The 15853-nt window shown below is 39.8% G+C and overlaps 1 protein-coding gene across 6 annotated transcripts in view; it reads right to left on the bottom strand.

The window, feature by feature from the left end:
- Positions 1-14398, bottom strand: part of LOC116690286 (membrane-associated phosphatidylinositol transfer protein 2) — a 44568-nt gene extending 30170 nt beyond the window's left edge. For 4 of the 6 annotated variants that reach the window (XM_032517113.1, XM_032517117.1, XM_032517116.1 and 1 more), the window contains exon 1: positions 13753-14398. The gene's annotated coding sequence lies outside the window, so the exon portion shown is untranslated. The remainder of the gene's footprint in view (positions 1-13752) is intronic. The other 2 variants (XM_032517118.1, XM_032517119.1) reach the window with 1 other exon arrangement.
- Positions 14399-15853: the final 1455 nt, after the last annotated feature.

Raw genomic sequence — 15853 nt, 5'->3', positions numbered from 1 at the left:
GCTGTCCTGACAAATAAAGGCAACAAAAAAAATGCAATGAAATGAATAGTCTTTATAAAAATTAAAAAAACAGATGTGCACATCTGCTCACCTCTAAACATGGAGAAGTATCTGACCTAAACATATGGAACCTGCTTACTCTACACAGCAAAGACTGGATTATGTGTCACAAGGCAGAGGCTCCCGCTTATGCCTCAACATTAAATAAACCTTTCACTCAGAGATCTATTTTCCTTGCTACCCCGAGACCGTCCTGTATCACAATAATAGCAAGTGGCATCACTAATTCTGTCTGACGGTGCAACATATAGCTTAGGATCAAAAGCTACAAGGTACAGCAGACAGGTTGACCACAGGACAGAAAGCAACAGCTGGGCCTTGCTGTCGACATAAAGCACAGTACTGGGAGGGAGGTGTTGACTCACAGGAGGCTTTGGTGGTGGCGCTCCTTTAAATTTGAATAAATTTAGGCCTGTTTTAGAGAGCAGCACTTTGAGGTGCAGCAACACAGGAGGTGGTGCATGCTAGAGGAGATGAAGGAGGCGGAGCAGGGGTTCCCTCATGACTGACTCAAGGAAAGACCTCTTGAAAATAGAAGTGGAAAATATTAGGCCCTGGACAGCCTAAAATACCATAGATAAGTTTCCCACAGTGTTGCCTTTACATTGCAGAGACAACTTTAGCTATGACAACCGCTGCAAACACAGCCTTGGCCTCTGACAAGAATCCTTGATTGAGTTGATGGGATTATCCACCAATCCAGTTAAAATGTCAAAAGGCTTAAGACATTGCTGTTTGTGCTGGGCTGTGTGCGATCTGTGGCCAGAGCGAGGGAGTTTAGCATCCACCTGCAATGACCAAAGAGGTCATGAATGCATGAATGTGCATGGTACTTCTCATACATTTTACCCTTAATGCAAGATACTCTAACCTGTGCCCTTTTAAATACTTCATGGGACAGCTGATGGCGATATTTACCAAGCATGCTCTCATAATCTCTTATATAAATGTCTGACATACAGTAATGTTATGTGAATCTCACACAGCACCTGCTATTGATGTTAGGGGCCCAGAGTCACGAGGGATCGATAGAAATCATTTGGGCGTGACACAAACATGTACAATGTGCCGAGAGAAGACTTTGTTAGGATAATATTCTATGAAGGTGCAGCTTAGCAGTGGTGCATGTGAAAAAAGAACTTGGGACAATGTGCTTAAATGTTCAACTCTGACCTCTGGGGAGACTAACATACATTAGAGACACCCTTGAGTCTGTATCATGTTTTTACAATAAATAAGTCTAACATATGGATTTCCTGATGTGAAGTACAGGGAGATAGGGCTTATGGTATAAAGCCGTTCAGTAAACCATTGTTTAGTGGGAAGATTTGTCTGTGTGTGCATTTGCTGTTTGTAGACTGTCTCTCCCGCTCGGTGCCGTGTGTGCTCTGTGACTGAAGAATAGTAGTGAATAGTAGAATATATTTCTATTCAGTATACAGGTGTAGTTTGGGCGGAGGCTATCAGACAAAGATGTGTTCCTTGTTTGACTGAACAAACACGTATCTTTTTTCCATATTCAAAAAGTGGTCAGGATGGTTTGTATGTTCTACCACACAATGCACGGCTCAAAGAACAAAATATCAAAAGTGGGGAAAGATTTTAAGGGATTCATCATTTAGTCTGCATTACAGACTCTATTTGAACTGAGGCTGAGCTAGCAAAACAGACAAATGCAAATGCAACATATTGTGATCTCTAAGAACAGATCTTTTATTATCAGGGACAAGGACACCACAACAAAACGCTGCATCTGGGTAACCAGTGTCAATAGCAGTGTCACTAGCCAGCAGAGTGGTATGATCACAATAAACAAACAAAGTCACATAAATAGTGGCGCATCATCTTTTTCCACATACTGTAAATACAGTAAACTCCCATGATGCACTCTAGAACAAGGCAATCACTCCTCCTGTAAGGCCCATGCTCCTCCACAGGCTAAGGTGGAATGCACAACCTGCCCTTATTCTTTACTCATCATCCCGGTACCAGGGGAAAGCTAAAAATACTCGACACCCTGTGAGCATCTCCTCCATTGTGTTCTTCCTCCTCGTCCTTTTCCTCCTACAGTAGCCCTGCAAGTAAGAACTGCTTCTAAAAATGATCCTCGTTTACACAGAGAGAGAACTATACAAGAACCACCACCGAGCACTGACAGCGGAGAATGCGCTGTCATGAGGAAAGCAGAATTCTGCAAAGATTACTGCAGAGCAAGGGATTAAAAAAAAACAGCCCAGCAAATTGTTATTCATCCACTAACTGAGTTTTTGTCAGCAGGCAGATTAGAAAGGCCATTTTTAACATTGATTGCAAACAATCAATCTAAAGCACGTAGCAAGCAGCATCATTTAGCCTACTGCTTAAAAATGTCACATAAATAATAAAGGAACACCTGAAACATAGCTGTTGCAATGATCAGCTATATTTGTTCCTTTTAAATAACCTCAAATAAATGCCTTTATATTGAGTTACATGAAATTAGCTGTACAAACATCTCATGGCAAACATGAACTCTTTCCAAGACAGATCAGTAAACCTCATCTGAAGCTTTGAACCAGTGGAAACTAAGTTTAGATTAGATACCCCACAGCATGTGGGCCAATTAAAATTCTACAAGAAATCTAATGCCCAGTGACTGCTGAGAACTTTAAGCTGCTATAATAAGTGGAGCTATTGTTTTCTTATGCCTGGGTGTTGCTCATCAGTCCACCATTTTCCAAAACAGGCCTGTTACATACTAACTCTATCTCTAATCAACACCCCGCTTCACTCTGAAATCCAAAATTAGATGGGCTTATATGCAAATTAAACTTGGATTAATCAGTGACAAGCCAAGGTTAAATGAGGATCTCCCCTCGCTGTCATTCTCTTGGAGCACTCAGATCGCCTAAATCAACTGGGCAGAGAGCATTTTTATGTAACTCGGTCGGATACAGAAAAGAAAAGAATCCTCACCCCTCGAATTTTGTTCATTCAATTAATTAACGTAGCCTACAGACCACAGGGCAGGAAGTGATTTTGTAGGTTAAGACAATCTCTCTCAAACGTCTCCATCTGTGCCTCTATGAGGTTTTGGTAGCAACAAGGTGCAGTTTCAAAAACCTTCATGCTAATGTGGTACTTGCTCACCCCTGACAGCACAAAGGCTTGGGGGAATAACTTATGATAACTAATGGATTTCCAGTATCATTGCCGCTAGCAATTTCTCACAATAGTGCAAAGTGGCTTTGATAAAGTACTACAGTGATGTGGCTGGGACTTGTTAATGCAGAGGGGCGACGACGCCTACGTTTTCAGCGATGGCAGAATGCAACCAGCTTCACATGCATCAGATATTCAAATTGCATGATCTGACTGAAAATCAACCAGTTTGTAATAATTCTAAATGAGGAGGCATTTGAGCTGAAAAGTAAAACAAATTAAATTGAATGTAAATTAAGTATAATAAGTCTAACTTGTGTTATCAGCATGATGCTTCTCTAACATCTTCATACTGAAGGTTCATGGATAAAAGATATTTATGAGCTCTGACAGCAAAAGCCTTACACAAAGAGAAAGATAACCTAACTTCTTAAGTATCAAATATCTGTAGATTAAAGCTACGCATGGGATGCACTGATCCAAAACTACTGATAAAATGTATTGATGATACCAGGCCAATGCTGACTCAAATGGTAGGATTGGGTATCAGTGACGATCTATCTATTAAATGCAATTCTGTGTTCATACTATATATATATATATACACAATTTTAGGAATTGACCAGTGTGTTGCTTTACTTGAATTGTAATCCCTGTTAATTTTGAGGATTTCTTACCAAGTTGCTGGTGTACAATTTAAATCGATGTTTTTATTTGTTACATTTTGTTTTGCAAAGTTAGGAAAGCAATGGCAAGCCCAATGTTGCCTCACACATAAAAGAATGATTCAAGTCACTTCCACACAGTGAAGCAGTTTATTAATTAAAAGCTGGTATAGGATTCGGACTTGGTATCGGATCGGTACTTGGTATCGTCCGTTACCCATAGCCCAGGCATCCGTATCGGGACAAAAAAATTCAGATAGGTGCATCCCCATCTAAAGCATGTGTTATTTATTCTATATTTTAGAAAATAGTGGCAGTTTTGTGGCCATTGGAAAAGTATAGTTGAAGAAAATTGACTAAAATTGTGAATGTAAACAGAAAACATTTGCCCTGTCTATTAAGTCCCATATTTAAAAGAAAAACAAAAAACACTCTTTTTTTGAATAACAGTATCAAAGAAGAGAAATTAAATGGATTATACTTGAAAACTGATTTGCTTGAGGCCTAAACAGATTCCCTTTTCTGCCCCTTTATCCTTTCCTTCATTGCTTTAATGGGGGATACAAGGGAGAAACAGGGCTCTTTCCTTATTGGCTGCCAAGATGAAGACAGAGTGATGAGGAAAGTAGAGACCAGACGCTGCTGAGGCTGATACCTCTTTCTCCTGTTTCTCCCGTTTCTCCTGTCTCCACTTTCACTTTTGTCAGTCTCTGTTCTTCCCCACCACGGCTCATTTCCACTGTACTCCGGTTTCTGTCTTCTGGCTAGAGCAACAGCTGGCAATGCTCACTGATTCTAATATACTGTGAATCTAAATATATGCTACTGTGATATACTCTATGTATGTATGTTAAAATTCTCTATATAACAAAATGCAGAACTGAAAAAACAGTGGTGGGTGTGATGCATATTTGCTAAGGTTCAGGCCTGAATACAGCACACATGTGGGTTTCACAGACATAACATGCTGGTTTAAAAGAACTTTATATACTGCTAATACTGTACTTGAGTTAGAATATAATCTCAAGACAATCTTGCTACTGCCTGTATCACTTAGAGGGTCAAATATTCCCAATGCAATTATATGAAGTTCTCTTCATCCAGTTAAATGAACCCACTAGACCACTAATAACTCCCTTTTCAGCAGTGAGTGTGAGAAATATAGAGAATACCAATATTGAATTTATTGAATCCTTCGGGGGGAAAAAATGGCTCTTCACGCCCTAATTTCTCATGCTATAGTAGCTGAGTGGAAACTGGATCTGAAAGCGGTGGTGTGAGTTGGGGACAGAAGAACAGAAAAATATTCACGCATCAGACAAAAAATATATTAGAGGAACAGTAGTGAAAAAGGAGAGAGAGGAAAGTTGACATTTTGTTAAATCTGTATTTATTAAACAAAATACATTTTTTTTTTATTTATTTTAGATGTTTTGGCAAATCAACTTTAATTTAATTCATTTTCATGACGAAACAACTCTGATCCTGTAACAACAATCTCCAACTGTCTCAGCTATTGCATGATACTGCGTTCTTTTATCAGTCTTGGGGGTTTCTGGTTTTAATGTATTTAATTCACTGAGTCAACAGTTCAGTGAGTAGGCCTGTGTTCATTATGAGGACACCATGCATCACGGCAGATTAACTGTCAATGATAAGAAAGCTGCTCATGAGAAGATGAGGCCGTCTGCTGCACTTTGGTGAAATACCTCAAATCCTCTTCTGCAACACAAAAAAATGCACGCTTCCCAAAAGTGTTCTACCCAGTGACCAAAGGCAGACGCTGCCTCTCATACTGACCATAAAAGGCCATTCTCAAACATGCTCATGGTCCTATGATTTTGGCTAACATTTTGATGTGTAATAAGGTCAGGTTTCAGCTCTGTGGAGAAGCAGGCTTCATCCCTTTATTGTTTTCTTATGAGAGCAATAAAAGCAAGAATCTCTCTATCATTCGTACACCATGACATCTGTCTCACACAGAGACACACAACTCTGAATGGAGACATGGAGCTTTGTCTGGAACATGGAAGCAAAGAATGCACATAATGCCGAGAGACTTCACTTTGACACAGAGAGGGAAAAAAGGAAAGAGGTGAGAGGGCAGCAAGGAGGGGGAGTTAGGGTCTGAAGGAGTCTATTTTTAGCGTCAGAAAAATCAGGTGTCGGCTGCCAATGGAAAAGTAAAGGAAGTGTGGGTAAGGTGACATAAAGCAGCACCGTCGCTTTCATTTACATGATCCATGTGAGTCAGATAGCACTGCAAGGGTTGGGGGGTGGGGAACAGTCAAACACCAGACAAATATTTAAAGAAATGGCATATGGTCCACACACACACCACACACACACACAACACACACACACACACAGACACACAACCACACAAAACACACAGCACACACAGACACACCACACACACACACACACACACACAACACACACCACACACACACACACACACAACCACACACACACACAACAGTAGGAATAAATAGTAAATAGCTTAAATAAAAATGTGATTCATAGACTTCGATGGTCAGCAACAGCCTCAGAATTAACATGGACATGTGGAAAAACCCAGCAGGAAGAAGTCCGCTAACCAGAACTTTAATCACTGGGTGGTGCAAGCAGCAGCATTTCTTATTCACGGCAGACTATGCTCCTTGCAGATAAGATTAGCTAATACATCATCAACTGGGACTTTGCCTCACAGGAGAAGATATCATTGCATCTTCTGGCTTAAGAGCCAAGAAATTTCCTGGTAGAACGGGTGTTTGTTAGTGCCTCGATTTCACCTTGTAAACAAGCCTGATGAATATCACCATTAAACCACACCCCTGTTCCCTGACAGGATGCACATAACACATCACATTCCTCTTCCATAAAATTAAACTCCAGTAAGGACACAGGAAGGTGGTTGAATGCTATAAAAAGAACCAGAGCTCTTCCAGTCCACCCACACTGCTAGAAAAACTGGTGTCCAAAGAGACAGGGACATGGCACAGCCCGCACAAAGCGTTTGTCTTGGTCTCATTCCCCAGACAAAGGCACTGTAGGAGCATTAGCAGTGATGTGCCATTTGTCAGTTGGCTCATCAGAGATGGTTGAGGACAGGTTGTACTCCCGTTGTCCCTGTCAACAGCCCAACACCAACATTAGCATCACCTGCTATGTTCAAGGCAGCTGAGGTGGGAGGGTGGATTGGAGAAGGACAGAATGCAGAGAAAACACAATGTTCCTTTCAGCGCTTGGCGGGCATCCAGGTGCATGATGGAGGCTCATCTGAAACATTGTCATGATGTCTGATTGTCCGCTCAAGTTGAACTAAAAGAAAAATTAGACCTTAACCAGTCAGCTTGCAATGTGTCCCTATACTCCTCTAAGAGGACAACACTGTAAAAGATGTTATTCAAGATTGCTTCAAACCCCATGGGTGCCCTCACATTTGAAAAAAAAAACCTGCTTTCCACAAATGTGTTCTGGATAGTGAAATTGTTTAAACTTCCTTTAGGGAGCTCCGAGAAATATTTTGCATCACTTTGAATAGGGATGCGTAAACCAATCATCAAAGTTGGTCAATATTCTTTGTTTTTTTAATTATCTAAAAATAAATAAATAAATATCTAAATGCCATTTTATTTGACTGTTTCCCAAAAGACTCTTAGAACCTGGTGTTGTGCAGTATAGGCCCTAGTGTGTGTTCAGTACAGTGTAGCAAGTAATATTTCTCATTTATCTATCATCATTATCCAAAGTTGACAATGAAAATGATAAGCTTCAAGCCTAAAAACAGTTGCATATATTATCACCATTCCTGAGTTTTCAAATCATATTTGTATTTAAGGACAAAACACTAATGCTTATCCTCTAAATTATGTATTATACATGTATTATATTATGTTAACAGTTAGGAGAATTCCTTCTCTAGCACCACTAACCAAGTAAGTCATCTGGCAGACAAAAGACAAAGACCTAACTATATTTTTAAATGCCAGCTTTGTTAATCATTAAACACTTAATTTCAGCGTGGTGTTAAAAAGTCTTAAAATAAAAGACATTTATAACTTAAAATCCCCTCCGGTGCTGTCAGCGCACATAAAAATCTGTCTCTATTGACTGTCAAAACCATTACGTCAACATGACATGAGTTTTTGTACCCAGGAGTTATCAGCTGTGGGAAAAATAGACTATACAGTCCGAGATAACATGAAAGGCTCGTCATGAATCCAGTTTAATACCTTCAGTGTCTCTCTGCAAGCTCATTCAACTGCATTCCTAAATTATATGCCAAGCTGTAGAGTAAATTTACTTTTTTAAATTTTGTAACAAAGCAATCACAGAAAACCGGCTAATGCAACTATACAGTGGGGTTTGAGAGTTTGGGCACCCCAGGGCAATATTTGTATTAATGTGCATAAAAGTCAAGAAAAGATGGAAAAATCTCCAAAAGGCATCAAATGACAGATTAGACATTCGTATAATATGTCACAAAAAGTTAGATTTTATTTCCATCATTTACACTTTCAAAATAACAGAAAACAAAAAAATGGCATCTGCAAAAGTTTGGGCACCCTTCAGAGTTTATTGCATGCACCGCCCCCTTTGGAAAGCTGAGACCTGACAGCGTCATGGATTGTTCTCAATCATCGTCTGGAAAGACCAGGTGATGTCAATCTTAAGGTTTTAAATGCCCAGACTCACCTGACCTCGCCCTAACAATCAGCACCATGGGTTCTTCTAAGCAGTTGTCTAGAAAACTGAAACTGAAAATAGTTGATACTCACAAAGCAGGAGAAGGCTATAAGAAGATAGCAAAGCATTTTCAGTTGCCAATATCTTCTGTTCAGAATGTAATTAAGAAATGGCAGTCATCAGGAACAGTGGAAGTTAAAGCAAGATCTGGAAGACCAAGAAAAATATCAGACAGAACAGCTCGCATGATTGTGAGAAAAGCAAGTCCAAACCCACGTTTGACTGCACGATCCATCCAGAAAGACCTGCTGACACTGGAGTTGTGCTACACCATTCCTCTATAAAGAGACACTCGTACAAACATGGTCTTCATGGAAGAGTCATCAGAAGAAAACCTCTTCTACATCCTCAAAAAATCTGGGTTTGAAGTTTGCAAAAAAACATATAGACAAGCCTGATGCATTGTGGGAACAAGTTCTGTGGACCAATGAGGTTAAAATAGAACTTTTTGGCCAGAATGAACAAAGGTACATTTGTAGAAGAAAGGGTACAGAATTTAATGTGAAAAGAACCTCTGTCCAACTGTTAAGTATGGGGGGGGGATCAATCATGCTTTGGGGTTGTATTGCAGCCAATGGCACAGGGAACATTTCACGAGTAGAAGGAAAAATGGATTCAATAAAATTTCAGCAAATTTTGGACGTTATCTTGATGCCATCTGTGAAAAAAGCTTAAGTTAAAGCGAGGATGGCTTCTACAAATCAAAACCTCAAAATCCACAGTGGATTACATCAAGAGACGTAAACTGAAGGTTTTGCAATGGCCTTCACAATCTCCTGGCTTCAACATAATTGAAAATCTATGGATAGACCTTAAAAGAGCAGTGCGTGACACACAGCCCAGAAATCTCAAACTTTTGCAGAAGCCATTTTTTTGTTTTCTGTTATTTTGAAAGTGTAAATGATGGAAATAAAATCTAACTTTTTGTGACATATAATACAAATGTCTAATAGGTCATTTGATGCCTTTTAGAGATGTTTCCATCTTTTCTTGGCTTCTTTATGCACATTAATAAAAATCTTTACTTGGGGTACCCAAACTTTCGAACCCCACTGTACGTACAATAAGATTATGGGGGTACAAACTATTTTATCGATGAAATAAAATAAGTAAAGAACTGAGTAGTCTATTATTTAAAAAAAAAGGAAAATTGTTCTTCACTGTGCAACAGCTGCACAATCTCTGTCACTATCCACTGCATCTTATGACTGCCCCTTGTCTTGGGGAGTGACAGCGATACCGTGTATGGTGTGTGGAATACAAGACACAGGAGATCAACATGCAAAAGATTTCCAAAATAGTCCATAGTCGGGTCTAGTAAAGAACCAAAACTATACCACTCCTCTGCTTAAACAACCAAAGTGTATTAAATGTTATGGAGAAATTACTCATAACAACACCAACATTACACAACAGTTCTACCGTTTTTTACAAAATCAATGGGGATGAAAAAAAATCAAATTGCCACACAAACACGCAAGTGACGTTATAATTATACGTTGTCCAGTTTGTCACAGCAGCGTACTGAATGTTCAATCTTATTTACCCCCTAGGTAACTCGCCTCTAAAACCCTTTATAGCTCACTTTACTGTGTTTGTACCTGGTTTTTCGCTGCTCTTCCTGTGACACCAATCTCTCCCATCGAGCAGCTCAAATAGCACACACATTGAACAAAAAGATGTGGTGAGCAGCTGCATACGTCACTCCAACTCTAACTGACAGGAAGTATTTTCTTGCTTCCTCGACTAAAATGGCTAAATGCTCTTTCACTTGTATTCTTAACAGCAACAGGACTGTGGAATTATGCTGTAAGACAATCATAAAAACTGAAGGTTGTAGTAAGAGGCAGTAAAAGACAACCTGTCACATGCAAGAATAAAAAACCCACAAAGCTAATAATACACATACACATGCTTGTAAGCGACAGACTTCTCTGTCGGTAAATTTTCATTCCACAGTCACTCAAACATACAGCATATATTTACATATTCTCACTACTTTTCCCTCTTCTGACCATCAGGAGGTTGTCAGGCACTCCTGTAACTGTATAACATTAGGGAAGTGGTGAGTAATTTTAGTCTTAGTGGAAGCTACATGTATGACAAGAATGAGCAAACATTAGCATCTGAGTGCAGTTAGAAATTATAATCTGTGTTCATCAAAAAGATTATCACAGTGTCTCCACTTTGCTTTTAGCGTTGGCTCAAAAACAGCAACGAAACTGCTTTCATTCAAAACAAACAAATTACAGCTGGTGAACATGGAAGAAAAAAACTTTACGTCTAAAACTCCCAATTGAACAGACAATGGACCGTTTCAAAATCACATGCACTTTTTTCTCCTTCTGTGGTTGTTAGGTGTGTTACATTCAGGAAAGACATCTGAGAGTTAATGCAAGATGAGGTTTCAGCCTCTCAGCTACTGTCTTCCTGTAAGATTCCTTGGTTTACTGTAGATGCACTGAACCATGATTTTCTTTTTAAACATGTCATTACATCACGTCTCTTCGGTTACAAAATGCCTTGCAGCAGAATATAGAACTCCTGATTTAAACCAGACAAACAAGTTAATGTCCAAGTATGGTTTTTTTAAAGAAATTAACAACCACTAAACAACAACTTCTTGACTGTGTCAAACTTTAATACTAACATAGCTGCAAATACATTTGCAATCCTAAAGCTAAAAAATATAATTTTCAAGGAAATGACTTGTACAATATTTGTACTGAATAAATATCTTTTGAAATGACTTGTTTAATAACCAGTGAGCGACTTTCCGCTGGAGGTACTACAGATCCCAAATATATTTAACACTGACTTAGTTTCAATCTTATATTTACTCTAAATAACAATAATATAGGCAACATATTGCTGTCGGTGCACTTACTTAAAGCCAAATTCACATTAAAAAGAAGCTTACTGACCTAAAAGATTAAACTAAAAAAAAGTTATGCCTTAGGTGGAGCTGAAAGTCTAATTTTTTGGAGTTTAGACATGTTAGATTTAAAACAGCATGGCCATGTCCCACTGTCTGCACTCACAGATAATGCAAATATAGTTTTCCTTGAGAGTAAAACCAGTGAGTGGTTGTGAGCTCTCTGACTTTTTGAGCCCTATATGCCCCTTTCTGCATGTCTGCAAAACATACTTGTAAGAATTACTAACAATTCCTAGTGTTCTAATGGTAAAAACAACAATGGATATGCTCTTTTTTTTTTAACATGGAAAGTGTACATTGCAACAAAATGTCTGTATTGTTCTTTGCTTTGTTAATTCATACTGATTGTACTGTTTTAATCTGATCTGACCAAAAACCATACAGTAATGTAAATATAAAGGCCAATATAATCAGAAGGTGAGCAATAAACACCTAATTTTATTAAATAACATACTAAGGCCATACTAAGGCTATTTCATAGAATTACTTGTTTTCATTTGTACTCCTTTAATTTAATTTAAGATAAGCTATCCTGTCCAATAAAGGCCTAAAATGCCCAAAAATAAATATAGTATAAACAAAAAAAGACATTTCTCTCAAGTTTTAAAGTCACTGTTTAGATTTAGCAATTTGCATTGTCAAGACAGCCCTGCCCATGTAGTACATGTGTGTATTCATGTACGTTGAAGGAAAGGATATCCTCCACCAGGAAACTGGTTAGCCTGAGTAGATTCCAGTAGAGAAGCCTCCGCAGTATCTTAAATGTTATAACCTGTATGACTGGTAAAGAGGACGGTGCACAGTCACGCAAGGAAGATTTGAATTCTAACGTACAGGCCGGAAGATCAGCAATGTGTTTATGGTGCATGGTGTTTATGGTGCATGGGTTCAAGAAAATATCCTGCTAGTCACCAACAGCTTTTGTGTGGACAGTGTAAACAACACAAGCAGCTACACATGTTTCAGATCAAGAGAACCATCTGTCTAAAAGTCAATAACCAAAAGTAACTCAGAAGAGAACAATCTGTGACGAAAATAATACCTATAATTCAGCTCAGGAAAGCATGCACAAAATCTTTGTTTTACAAACTTCACTTTTCCAATTTCTGCTTTCATGTAATTCAAAAAATGAAAAAAACAATGAAATCTTTAAGATCACCGAGCAGCTGATGACGAGTGTGTTCCACAAGCCTGTCGGTTTCAAAGGAGGACGCAAGTTTTTACATGTCAAAAGAGATAGCACCCTGAGTGCATCTTAGTTTGTAATTCCTCAGGCACAGAAATAACACAATAACCTATCTCGGTATGTGCCCTCCTGTCATTTGTTTTACATGTCAACATTCTCCAAATGCAGGCCAGAAATCGCTCTTCTAAGACTGAGGCCCCGATCAGCAGCACAGAAATACATCTCAAAACTAGTCTCAGATTGCATTCCTATTTCAAAGACATAAAGCAGGGGGTCACAGTGGAGTGTTTTTGAAGCAGTTCCTGCCCCCATAACAGAGCCATCATCTGGACAAGAGCCTCGGAGTCAATGACTCACCCAGGCCCTGCTGAGTCAAGTGGAGTGACTCTTGATGCTAAAACTCATGAAGTTGTATTGAAAAAGAAATGGGCCGGAGAGATACAAAAACAAGCTTGTGGCGTGCAGGTTTTTAGTTAAGTCAAAAATAAGCTGACTGCAACCTAAAATAAAATGGGTTTTCCTTAATTTCCAAGCTGAACCTTCAGACTGAGGTCCTACCCATGGTTAATAACGTGATGATATTAGCAGCAGGGTCTGGGTATCATTGGAAAGTGCACCAAAAGGACAAAAATACATAAAGCTTAAAAAACCCACCAGTGATTCCAGTCATTTCTATTTCGACATCATTAGATGCACTGTATACTAGCAGCTTACAGTCAGGAAAGAGAGAGAAGCATTTGACCAGCTTTAATAAGCATGCCATGCGACAGAAACAGGGACACTGCATGAGAGCAGAAAATTGGGCTGCACTTCTTCAGGCCATAGCAAAAAAACAGTCAGTCTAAATGTAATGTTGAGCTGTTGTATACAATAAAATAAAATTGATGTTGTTGCATCTCTGGAAGGGGACGATCACAACTGAACTGGAGTAAACCCACCGTCACTTAGTTACCTAGCAACATGGCAGCACGGTAATGACAAATTGATGGCTTGCAATGCTCAGCACATACCTGGACCTGATGCACATCAGTGTTGCACCTCTGGCTCCACCACAATCCAGCACTCAGCAAATCAAAGTTCACTGGCCGTTCTCCGTGTTGTGGGGTCACTACTTTCGCCAGTAACACGGTTTTCTTTCAGCAAACGATGCCATAATTTAGATAAACAAATCGAAAGTCAGCAAAGGGTTTCCTTGACGTGGCCGTTCGTGTGGCCGGTCAGCAGAGGAAGGGCTGCGGGTACGACATGGAAAGATGAGACGAAGACAAACATCATCAGCTCGGGAGTGTTTCACAGTGCTCTCAACCGCCGTTTTTGCCCGTGTTTACAAAAATCTGGCCACAACGTCATTGCTCCGGAGAACCACGCGCTGGATATCCTCAATCGACAGAAAAGGCCAAAGTAGCTATAGTAACGTTAAAATGTCCTTGAATATCCAAGCTACCCTCGCAGGAGCTGGTGGTCGGAATCGTCCTAGCGAGGGAATTGAAACTGTGGCTGTGAGCTCAGTCCAGCTGCTGTCGCCCCCGTCCACACAACCGGAAAGAGCGAAGAGCAAACAGATAGAGAGCACCCACCATCGTTAAGTTGTCACTCCTCAAGTCTGAGCGGCTGCAAGACTTCACAGCCCTTTCAGGCACGACACATAATACTGTCAAGTAACCCCAGCATACCGAGGTTTCCGGTAAACGTTTCTAAGTAAAAGCCTGCTGCGCGTTTGAGTCATAGACTACCCTATGGCTACTATTTTTTGGTTTGAAGCATTATAGGCTATATTAAGTTGCAAACGTTGACTAGGTCTAAAAACTTCAACTCCGGCGTGTACACATATTTGCTGTTTGTTTTCTAAAACAACAATTTCACACAATATATCTAAATCTATATCACGTCCGAGCAGAGGCGGACTTACCATCAGGCAAAGGTAGGCAATTGCCTTGGGCCCCAAGCTACCAAGGGCCCCCTAAAACGCCTCGTAAACTTATGGTTACGATTTGTTGTCATACTTTTCACCAATTAATTATATCTCTAAACACTGATACGCTAAAGTGCTATCCGATTGTTTAATTCATGATGAGAGACTCCCCCCAGTCCCCACTACATTGGACTATTCCATTATCCTACTGCATCTGCGTGTGTTTGTAAACAAACAGCTCAGCATGCGCTAAACTAGAAGCTACAGACGGTTGAAAAATGAAGAGAAGCTACCAAAGTAGTTCTGAAAAAAGGATGAAGCGGGAAGAAAGCAGAACGTTTTTAGCAAAACTTCCGAAGGTAACAACCTTTTTCATGAAGGCTACTGACAACACTAACATTAACGTTACTAAAGAGCAGCAAGAAGCCGGTGCTTGCGCTAGCAATGCTAACACTGATGAAGAGTAGTCTTAGCCCAGGCTGCTCTAGCAAGGCGGGGGCTACATACAAGACAAACTTACAGGATCCTTCGAATGGAGATGGTTACGGAACTGCTGCTTTCACTGTCCATGATGATAACTATGGCAATGACAAAGATGGCGACACACATAATACTCAGCAACTAGACCCCGTGAGTAGCAGTCACCCTAAATGAATGTGGAATGATTGAAGATCATCCAGCACTCTGGCCAAAACAGCTGTCAGACAGAGAGCAGTCTTTCTCAGATAAATAAGGACTGAAAAGGGGGAGAACAAGGGTTGTGGAGGGCCCCATGCCTGTGTTCGCCTTAGGCCTCAAAATGACTAAATCCGCCCCTGCGTCCGAGATGTCATACACCAAACAGAACTATAGCGCAGTTTGGATCCATTCTACAAGTGCTCTCATTTAAAAAGCTTTATTAGGACGTTAGTCAAATGAAAGAATATTGTGTTCATATAGATACTACCAGGGAATGTGTAGGCCTACATTTGTCAAGTAGCCTAAGTACAAATTGGAGGTAGGCTACTTTTCCTCGAGTCTCCTTTTCATTCCACTTTCTACTATAACTCTGCTACATTTCAGATTAACTACCCAACAACGTATAGGTCTACAAGTAGGATACAGCTGATATGATTATAGCTGATTAAATACAGAAATGTTTTCATCGTTTCCAGTTTCTAGACTTTTACTTTCAGGCTGCTTTATACTTTACTTAAGAT

Source organism: Etheostoma spectabile, chromosome 5, assembly GCF_008692095.1.
Source record: "Etheostoma spectabile isolate EspeVRDwgs_2016 chromosome 5, UIUC_Espe_1.0, whole genome shotgun sequence".
Classification (NCBI taxonomy): Eukaryota; Metazoa; Chordata; class Actinopteri; order Perciformes; family Percidae; genus Etheostoma; species Etheostoma spectabile.
This window is presented reverse-complemented; position numbering and strand designations above follow the sequence as displayed.